This window comes from Molossus molossus, unplaced genomic scaffold (genome assembly GCF_014108415.1).
Source record: "Molossus molossus isolate mMolMol1 unplaced genomic scaffold, mMolMol1.p scaffold_m16_p_7, whole genome shotgun sequence".
NCBI lineage: Eukaryota > Metazoa > Chordata > Mammalia > Chiroptera > Molossidae > Molossus > Molossus molossus.
This window is the reverse complement of record NW_023425401.1, coordinates 85,640,084-85,650,092: the sequence shown is the minus strand read 5'-3', so window position 1 is coordinate 85,650,092 and position 10,009 is coordinate 85,640,084. Positions and strand designations below refer to the sequence as shown.

At 36.6% G+C, this 10,009-nt stretch overlaps 1 non-coding gene across 1 annotated transcript; it reads left to right on the top strand.

Moving 5' to 3' along the window:
- Positions 1 to 253: 253 nt before the first annotated feature.
- Positions 254 to 360, top strand: LOC118620537. The gene has a single exon (XR_004957452.1). It is a non-coding gene; the product is annotated as a U6 spliceosomal RNA (small nuclear RNA).
- The last annotated feature ends 9,649 nt before the right edge of the window (positions 361 to 10,009 follow it).

Genomic DNA, 10,009 nt, shown 5'->3' with positions numbered 1-10,009 from the left:
TCCTTAAAAAATATTTGAAATGTGAAAGAAGACAGAAAAGATATAGTTATATCTTCCCAATACCTTCAGTTGAACTTTTGAATTAAGTTAAAGTATTACATTGACATGATTAGAAAGTTACAGTAGAGCTCTATATGTATTGATAATGTATTAAGATGAATGATTCACTAGGATTAATTTATTGTTATGCTTTAAAATACAGGGTGGGGCATAAGCAGGTTTACAATTGTGAGTATGCAAAACACAGAGTTTGGTGCTGGCCTCAGCAGCACATATACTAAAATTGGAACAGTACAGAGAAGATTAGCATGGCCCCTGTGCAAGGATGACACGCAAATTAATGGAGCGTTCCATATTTTTACAACTCAACAAAAGGAAGACAAATAACCCAATTAAAAAATGGGCAGAGGAACGAAATAGACACCTCTCCAAACAGGACATACAAATGGCCAAGAGACATATGAAGAAATGTTCAACATCACTAATCATCAGAGAGATGCAAATTCAAACAACAATGAGGTATCACCTCACACCTGCCAGAATGGCCACCATCAACAAATCATCAAACAACAAGTGTTGGCGAGGGTGTGGAGAAAAGGGGACTCTAGTACACTGCTGGTGGGAATGCAGACTGGTGCAGCCACTATGGAAAACAATATGGTGTTACCTCAAAAAATTAAAAATTGAACTTCCATTTGACCCAGTGATCGTACTTCTAGAAATATACGCTAAGAAGCCTGAAACACCAATTACAAAGAATATGTGTACCCCCATGTTTGTAGCAGCACTATTTACAATAGATAAGATCTGGAAACAGCCCAAGTGTCCATCAGTAGACGAATGGATAAAAAAGCAGAGGTACATATACACAATGGAGTACTATGCAGCTGTAAGAAAGAAAGATCTCTTATCCTTTGAGACGACATGGAGGGACCTGGAAAGTATTATCCTAAGCAAAACAAGCCAAACAGAGAAAGACAAGTATCATATGATCTCACTTATTTGTGGAATATAATGAACATAACAGTCTGAGGAATGGGGTATTCCCAGAGACGTTGAAGTGGGGTACAGACTGACAATCCCCAGAAGAGGGGGTGGGGGGGAGATAAACCATAGAACTATATGCATGTGTGCATGAACAATGGACATGGACAACAAAGCTGGGGACAGGGTGGGGAGGGAGGGGGAGGGGGGAATCAGTGGGAGAAAAAGGAGAAACATCTGTAATAAAAATAAATTAATTAATTAAAAAGAACAAAACAAAACACAGAGTTTATTCTTGTATTATATTTATTATCATATTGTTAATTATTGTATTATTTAACATATGAATAACTGTAAGTCTACTTTTGCCCCACCCAGTATATATGGATGTTACATATATTAATTCGTATGCATCCAATATTACATGAAAACCAATTTTTAGCGCCCCCCCACTCCCAGTAAATAAACAACAATAAAAATAGAATAAAATAAAAAGGAAAAGTACCTAATCCCTAGGTACTCTTCTTAAAGGTACTCACTATTTTGATACTTTCTAGTGCCTCCTTCCTGAAAAATGTTCTAAGCATATAAAAATACATATTTTAAATATTTATTTTGTTGGACTAAAAAGACAGTATAGGGCTGCTAGTCAGTCAGGCTTGAGCTAGAAATCCTGGGTTGAAATCCTGTCTCTTAAAATATGTGACTTTGAATAGATTATTTAATCTATAAAATGGAGCTAATCAGCCTCAGAAGATTGTTTTTAGGATTAAATGTGTTATTTTAAGCACACTCCTGGCATATAGCACTTAATAAATGTGAGCTATAATTATTTTTTATGAAAAACAGAGATAATATTTATTTTTTTATCTTTATGGAAGTATAATTGGCAAATAAAATTGTAAGATATTTAAAGTATAAAACATGATGATTTGATATACATATGCATTGTGAAATGATTCCCCCCATTGAGTTAATTAACACATGCATCACCTCACATAATTACCTTTTTTGTGTGAACACATTTAGGTTCTACTCTTTTAGCAAATTTCAATTATACAATAGTGTTATCAACTATAGTCACCATGTTATACATTAGATCCGTAGTCCTTATTTATCTTATAGTCAAAGTTTGTACCCTTTTACTAAACCCTTTTACCAAATAGTTATTTTCCTCACTGCCTCTCCCACCCCCATTCCCTGGCAACCATTTTTCTATGGTCTGTTTTCTAAGTATGACTTTTTGTTTATAAGATTCCACATAGAAATGACACCATGCAGTATTTTTCTTTGTTTGGCTATTGCACTTACATAGTATCTTCCAGGTTCATCCATGTTGTCACAAATGAAAGGATTTCCTTCTTGTTTAAGGTTGAATAATATTTCATATAATATTTTATTTTATTTTATATATAAATGATCCATTTATATATTTTTTACATTTTCTTGACCCATTCATCCATTGACATACACTTAGATTGTTTCCATACTTAGACTATTGTGAATGATGTTGCAATGAACATGGGAGTACAGATAACTCTTTGAGAATATCATTTTGTGTCTTTTGAATATATACAAAAAGGTGAAATTGCCAGATCATATGCTAGTTCTATTTTTAATTTTTTTAGGAACCTCCATAGCATTTTCATAGTGTCTGCACCAATCTATCTTCTTACCAACAGTGCACAAGGGTTCCCTTTTCTCAGCATCCTCGTCAGCATTTGTTATCACTTTGTCTCTTTAATAACAGTCATCCTAGCAAGTGTGAAGTGATATCTTATTATGGTTTTGAGTTACATTTATGTAATGATTAGTGATGTTGAGCACCTTTTAATATACCTGTTGGTCATTTTTTGACTTGAATTTTGTGAGATAGGCCTCCAGTTTCATTCTTTTGCATGTGGTTTTTCAGCTTCCCCAGCACCATTTATTGTAGAGGATGTCCTTTCCCCATCGTGTGTGTGTGTGTTTATGTTTTATATATATCATATATATATATATGTGCATATATATATATATATATATTAATCTTCATCGAGGATATGTTTAGAAAGAGCAAAGGGAGAGAGAGAGGTGATAGAGAAACATCAAAGGACTAGGAATCAAACCCAGAACCTACGTATGTTCCCTGACATGGAATTGAACCTGAAACTAAAAGGGTTAGTACTGTTTTAAAGGGTAAAGGTAAAAGCTTGCAAAAGACGGTAACTGTGAAAAATACATTGCTTGAGTTACCTTTGCTCTGTCTTCTGTTGAGTAAGGATTATCTGGATTATCTGCAAGACAATGAATCACCCAGCAGATGCAGGACAAGATACCAGACCAGTCAAATTGCAAAGTGGACAGTGGGCCATGCAAAGTACTGCTGAAAGCTAGAAGTAGAGTATATAACACACACCCAACTGTTTTGCTGTACATTGGCCTTGTGTTGTGCATGTGATCTCCCACCAGCTCAGATCTTTTAGAAACCTTTTGCTGTACAGGATGACATGCTAACCAGGGGAGCCACCCAGCCAGGGCTTTCCATTGTATATTTTGACTGTTTTGTTAAAAATTTATTTACCATATATGTATGGATTTATTTCTGTGCTCTCTGTACTGTTTCATTGTTCTATATGTCTGTCTTTATGCCAATACCATACTATTTTTATTACTATAGATTTCAATATAGTTTGAAATCAGGAAGCATGATATTTTCAGCTTTGTTCTTATTTCTCAGGATTGCTTTTTGTATTTGGAGTCTTTTGTGATTCCACACAAATTTTAGGATTTAAAATAAAATTTCTGTGAAAAATGCCAGTGGCTTTTTGATAGCGATTACATAAATTCCTAGATTGCTTTGGATAGTATGGACATTTTAATAATAATAATTCTTTCAATCCATAAATCAGGAGTTTTTTACAATGTTAATTTTTCCAGTCCATGAACCCAGAATATATTTCTTTATTTTTATTTTATTTTTTAATTTTTATTGTTGAATGTATTACAGATGTTCCTCATTTTCCCCCCATTGTTCCCCTCTTCCCCACTCCCACCCCGCTCCTGCCTTTTCCTACACTGTTGTCTGTGTCCATTGGTTATGCATATAAGTTCTTTGGTTTATTTCTTCCCACCCTCCAACCCCCTTCTCTTTGAGGTTTGTCAGTCTAGCAACCAATTTGTTCTTCTTAATCTCTTCACCTTTTTCACCCATTTCCCCAACCCCCCTCCCATCTGGCAACCAACAAAATGTTCTCTATATCTATGAGAATGTTTCTGTTCTGCCTGTTCATTTTGTTTGTAGATTCCATTGCCGATAGATATGTATTTATTGCCATTTTGTTTGTTCATATATTTTATCTTTTTCTTCAAAAAGACCCTTCATCATTTCATATAATAATGGTTTGGTGGTGATGACCTCCTTTAACTTTCTCTTGTCTGGGAAAGTCTTTATATGGCCACTGCTTCTAAATGACAGCTTTGCAGGATACAGTAATCTTGGTTATAGGTTCTTGCTTTTCATCACTCTGAATATTTCTTGCCACTTCATTCTGGCCTGCAAAGTTTCTTTTGAGAAATCAGCTGAGAGTCTTATGGGAACTCCCTTGTAGGTAACTAGCTGCCTTTCTCTTGCTGCTTTTAAGATTCTCTCTTTGTCTTGAACCTTTTGCATTTTGATGATGATGTGTCTTGGTGTAGGCCTCTTGGGGTTCATCTTGTTTGGGACTCTCTGTGCTTCCTGGACTTGTATGTCTGTTTCCTTCACCAAGTTAGGGAAGTTTTCTGCCATTATTGTTTCAAACAGGTTTTCGATTTCTTGTTCTCTCACTTCTCCTTCTAGCACCCCCAAGATACGAATGTTGGCATGCTTGAAGTTGTCCCAGAGGCTCCTTACACTCTTCTCATTTTTTTGTATTCTTATTTCTTTTTGCTGTTCTGATTGGGTGTTTTTTGCTTCCTTATATTCTAAATCGATGGTTTGCTTCTTGGCTTTACCTACTTTACTATTGAATCTGTGTAAATTATTCTTTATTTCAGTTAATGCCTCCTTCATTTCTGACTGTGCATCCATAATTTCTGACTGTTTTTTTTTTTTTTTTCTTGAGGCCCTCATAACGTTCATTGAGCATCCTTATAAGCAGTATTTTGAAGTCAGCATTTTTTAGATTGCTTATCTCCATTTCGCTTAGTTCTTTTCCTGGAGTCTTGTTCTGTTTTTTCATTTGGGACCTGTTTCTTTGTCTCCTCATTTTGGCTGCCTCTCTGTGTTTGTTTCTGTGTATTACTTAACAAGAGGTATGGGGCTATCTGAGACCAGATGCTGCTTGTTTGAAAGAATTTAGGAAAACCTGAAGCAGGATCCAAGACAGGCCAATCCTATGGTTAAGCAACTGGCAACAGCTTGGGTGGGCCTGAAAGTGGGGTGGGGTGGGGCCTCAGGGAATCACCAGGGTGGGGCAACCAGTGTGAGCCAGGTTGCTGGAATCCCAGATAAGGCAGCTAGCTGTCTGCTGCCCCAGGGAAGGGCTCACCAAAAGAACAAAGGCCTCTGACAGCACATTTGTCCCGGAGAAAGCTCTCTCTCCAGACCTCGCTCCAATGCCAAACAGCTCAGTTCTTCCCTGTATGTCTCTGGTGCCCCTCGAGCTGCCTGCCCTCCAAGCTTAGAGGGAGGAAGTCTGATAAGTCTGTGCATGGGTCCTTTAAGAGGAGCTGCCTGGGGCTCCAGCCACCTCAGCCTCTCTGAGCCTCAGTTCCTGCTGGGTTTTCCTGCCAGAAGTTATGAGGACTTCTCTTCCTGGCACTGGAACCCTGAGTGGGGCACCTGGTGTGGGATAGGGACCCTCTCAGTCGTCAGGGAGGACCTTCCCAGCTGAGGTGTCCTCCTGATTTCTATCCGCCACACGTGGGTGTGGGACCAGCCCATCTGCCTCTGTCCTTCCTACCAGTCTCGATGCAGTTGCTTCTTTAATTCCGTAGTTGTAGGACTTCCATCCAGCTTGATTTCAGGCGGTTTTGAATGATGGTTGTTCTGTAGTTTAGTTGTAACTTTGATGTGGTTGTGGAAGAATGCGATACCACGTTTACCTATGCCGCCATCTTGACCGGAAGTCCTCCCCAGAATATATTTCAATTTATTTGTGTGTAAATTTACAAATTTTGGCCACCTTGACTAATTGAACTTTTTATCTTTATATAGTGATCTTTTTAAAAAATTACAAATAAGGCATTTTTTGTCTTAAGGTCTATTTTGTTTGATATTAAAATACCTATACTAGCTGTCTTTTGCTTACTTTTTTTCATGGTATAGAACTGAAAATAAACATGTATACCCTATGGCCCAGCAGTTTCATTTACAGCAGAAATTACATCCAATGGAAATGTATACAGATATGCAATAAAAATCATGTACAGAGAATCTTTAAAGTAGCATTATCCTGTACTATTGCTTTGTTAGGAATCTTCATGATAGTATTATCAGTAACAGTGCCAAAACCCATCAACAATAGAATAAAAAGTAAATTGTGATACATTTATACAACAGAGCAATAAAAAATGAGATACTGTGACACACACAACAATACAGATTAATCTCAAAACATAATTTTGAAGTGCAAGATGCTAGACGCAAGAACATACTATAAATTTTATTTATAGAAAGTTAAAGAATGGGTAAAATGAATCTGTGGTGTTAGAAGTCAGACTATTGATTACCTTTGAGAATGGGGTAGTGATGGGAGAAGGAACAGATGAAGGACTTTTGAAATATTGGTAATGTTATATTTCTCAATTTGTTTACTTGGATCTATTTATATTTTAAACATTTTTTGAGCAGTACACTTTTTATTTGTGTAATTTGCTATGTATTTATACTTCAGTAAGAAGCTTACTTGAAAAAATAACCTGCATATTTTTGATTGCAGAACTTGATATTAATACATTTAAAATTTGTTTTCAATTTTTAAAATGGCTCAATTTGGCCTTTGTGGGCTATATTCCATTTAACATATACTGTTTGCTAGAAAGTGTACTAAATATTTTGCATTTGCTATGTTATTAGGAATAATCCTGCAAGTTAGAAATTAGCCCTGTATTGTATATGAAGACTTAAGTCAGAGAAATTAAGTTTTTTGCCCAAGATCACACAACTGGCAGTGTAGCTATCCTTACAATATTTAAAGCTACAAGTTAATTTTTAGAACAGAAGCAGTTTATAAATTGGAGTCTTAGTCATGCACACATAGGTAAGTCATTTAATTTAAGTGTCTTTACTTACCAGCTATAATATTAATTACATTTGATAGCTGAGTAGTGTTATTTTTTCCCCCTAAGTTGTTGAGCTCCTGTGAATCAAGGGAAAAAGTCTTAAACAACCACTGTAATACTAAATACTGTATTTGAACATGTTCACCCAAATTGCTTTCCAAATAAAATCCTTACAAAAATAATATTAATTCTCTGTATCTGTAATTGACTAAAGAATTCTACCCAATCACTGGGTTTCTGAGACTGCAATAAATACTACTTGCTACTGTTTGCCTTTTTATTTATTTGTTTTTATTTATTTATTTATTTATTTATTTATTTATTTATTTATTTATTTATTTTCCTCACCGGAGGACATTTTTTTTGCATTTATTTTCAGATAGAGCTGGAGGGAAAGAAAGAGAAAGAGAGAGAGAGAGAAACATCAACATGAGACACATCAAATGGTTTCCGCCCACATGACCCCAACCAGGACGAGACAAACTACAACCGAGGTATGTGCCCTTAGCAGGAACCAAACCTGGGACTCTCTGGTCTGCAGGCCAATGCTCTCACTGCTGAGCAAAACCAGCCAGGGCTATTGTTTGTCTTTTGATGTCTTACATATGGGCAATGACTAACACTGGAAAGGGATTCTCTTTCTATTATGAATCATATGGTCTGACATTACATTAAATATCTTGAAAATACTGTAACTATAATGCACAGTTGTTAAAGTATTCTTAGAATTAATAAAAGAAATTAATAAATAGAAAACCCAGTCTTAATAGAGATCCGCTCATAGTTTTCTAAATTAGCACCCTCAGCAGGGAAGAAAGACTAGATTGTGGGGGATTCTTTTGATAAAGAACTTTACTCCTAATGGTAATTAAATTTGCCTACACTTCTGGAGGAAGTTATCACCTTACTAGGCATATATTTTGGATAATATTTATACTTTTTTTTATCCTCACCTGAGGACATTTTTGCATTTATCTTCAGATAGAGTGGGAGGGAGAGAGGGAGGAAGAGAGAGAGAGAGAAACATCGATATGAAAGAGACACATCGACTTGTTGCCACCCACACGACCCCAAGCAGGGCTGGGAACAAACTGCGACTGAGGTACATGCCCTCAGCGGGAACCGAACTTGGGATTCTCTGGTCCGCAGGCTGACACTCTAACTACTGAGCCAAACTGGCCTGAGCTGTTATAACCCAGTAATTCTCCATCCCCTAGAAGAAGGAACTTGTCCGATCGTTGAAACCGAGTTGTTTTTGCAAAATTTCTTGAAGAAGAAGGTATACATTAGCCATGACCACAAGGGTATTGACCATGAGCTTAACTAATCAAGAGATGCCAGACGGGGCAATGAGACATTCAAGGCTGGGATCTAATAAATGTTAAGAAATATAAAATAAACAACTTGTGCAGCTACTAACTACTGATATCTGCTTCTGTACACGTAGCTTGCTTGCTCTGCTAAACTCTTGAATAACCCCTGTCCTATATAAGCAACCCTCCCCCTGAGCTCGGGGCTGCAGTTCTCCTCTGTGTAGGTTGGCTGCAGTCCCTGCACAGATAATAAAGCTCCTAATATTCAAAATTACTTTGTGTCTGAGTGAGGTTGATTCTCCTGGGTTACGACATGAGCAATATTTATACTTTTATATAAGCTCTTAATAAAATAAATATATATGCTACTATTTCTGAAATATCAATTCAGAGTTGGTTAATAAAGAAAACAAAGTAAAATTTCAGTAAGAATTTAGTATAATTTCTTCATATGTCATTTTAGAGACTGTTATATCAGTGTTCTGATCAAAGACTTAGAAAAAGGAACGTCTGGTGGTATTCTTTTCCTTGTTCTATTTATGATGCTCTGAGCTTCTCTTCTTTGATTCACAAAATACAAGCTGTTATCAGTACCTGACTTCATTTTCGGTGTTTGTCATGAGATTGGGGAGCTCAGATAACTTAAATAAACCACTAAAACTGATGTGCCTAGCAGAATCTGAGCAATAGTACTAATGTCAGTGCAAACTAGGGTGTAAGTACATATTTATCTTAGCTCCAGAATGAATGTGCTGGGCAAATAATTATATCAGAAAGTGAAAACCAGTCTGCCACCTTGTGGTCCACGGTTCCACCTCTGATTGGGACTTGCTGTTGGGGGGCTCCTTCTAGCTTGCTCTCCAGGGCCTTGTGAGCTCTCAGCTTCGTGCTGGTCTCTGTTTGAAGGACAGATTAGTCCAGTGTTTATTAGACATCTTAGTGCTTTTGTTTCCTCACTCATGTAAATTGTGCCCCTCCTCGCCATAATACCCTGAACCAATAGATTTAACTATCAAAATTATTTGGATAGCCTGGCTGGTGTGGCTCACTGGCTGAGCATCAACCTATGCACTAAGAGGTTGCCGGTTTGAGTCCCCATCAGGGCACATGCCCAGGTTGTGGGCCTGATCCCCAGTGGGGGGCATGCAGGAGGTGGCCAATCAATGTTCTCTCTCATTGATGTTTTTATTTCTCTCTCCCTCTTCCCTCCTCTGTCTTTAAAATTAAAAAAAAAAATACTCTTAAAAAAAATAACATCTAATTCTTGGGGGTGATATGAGGATGAGAAGCAATCCTATATGTACAATGCTTACTAACCATGTTGATTAAAATTATGGCATGTATATAAGTATATGCAAATAATTATATATTTATTATATCCATTAGTATATTTTATATTATTTATATTATGTATTATAATATATAATCATATATATTTATAAAAATGTTTGACACTTGCTGAATCT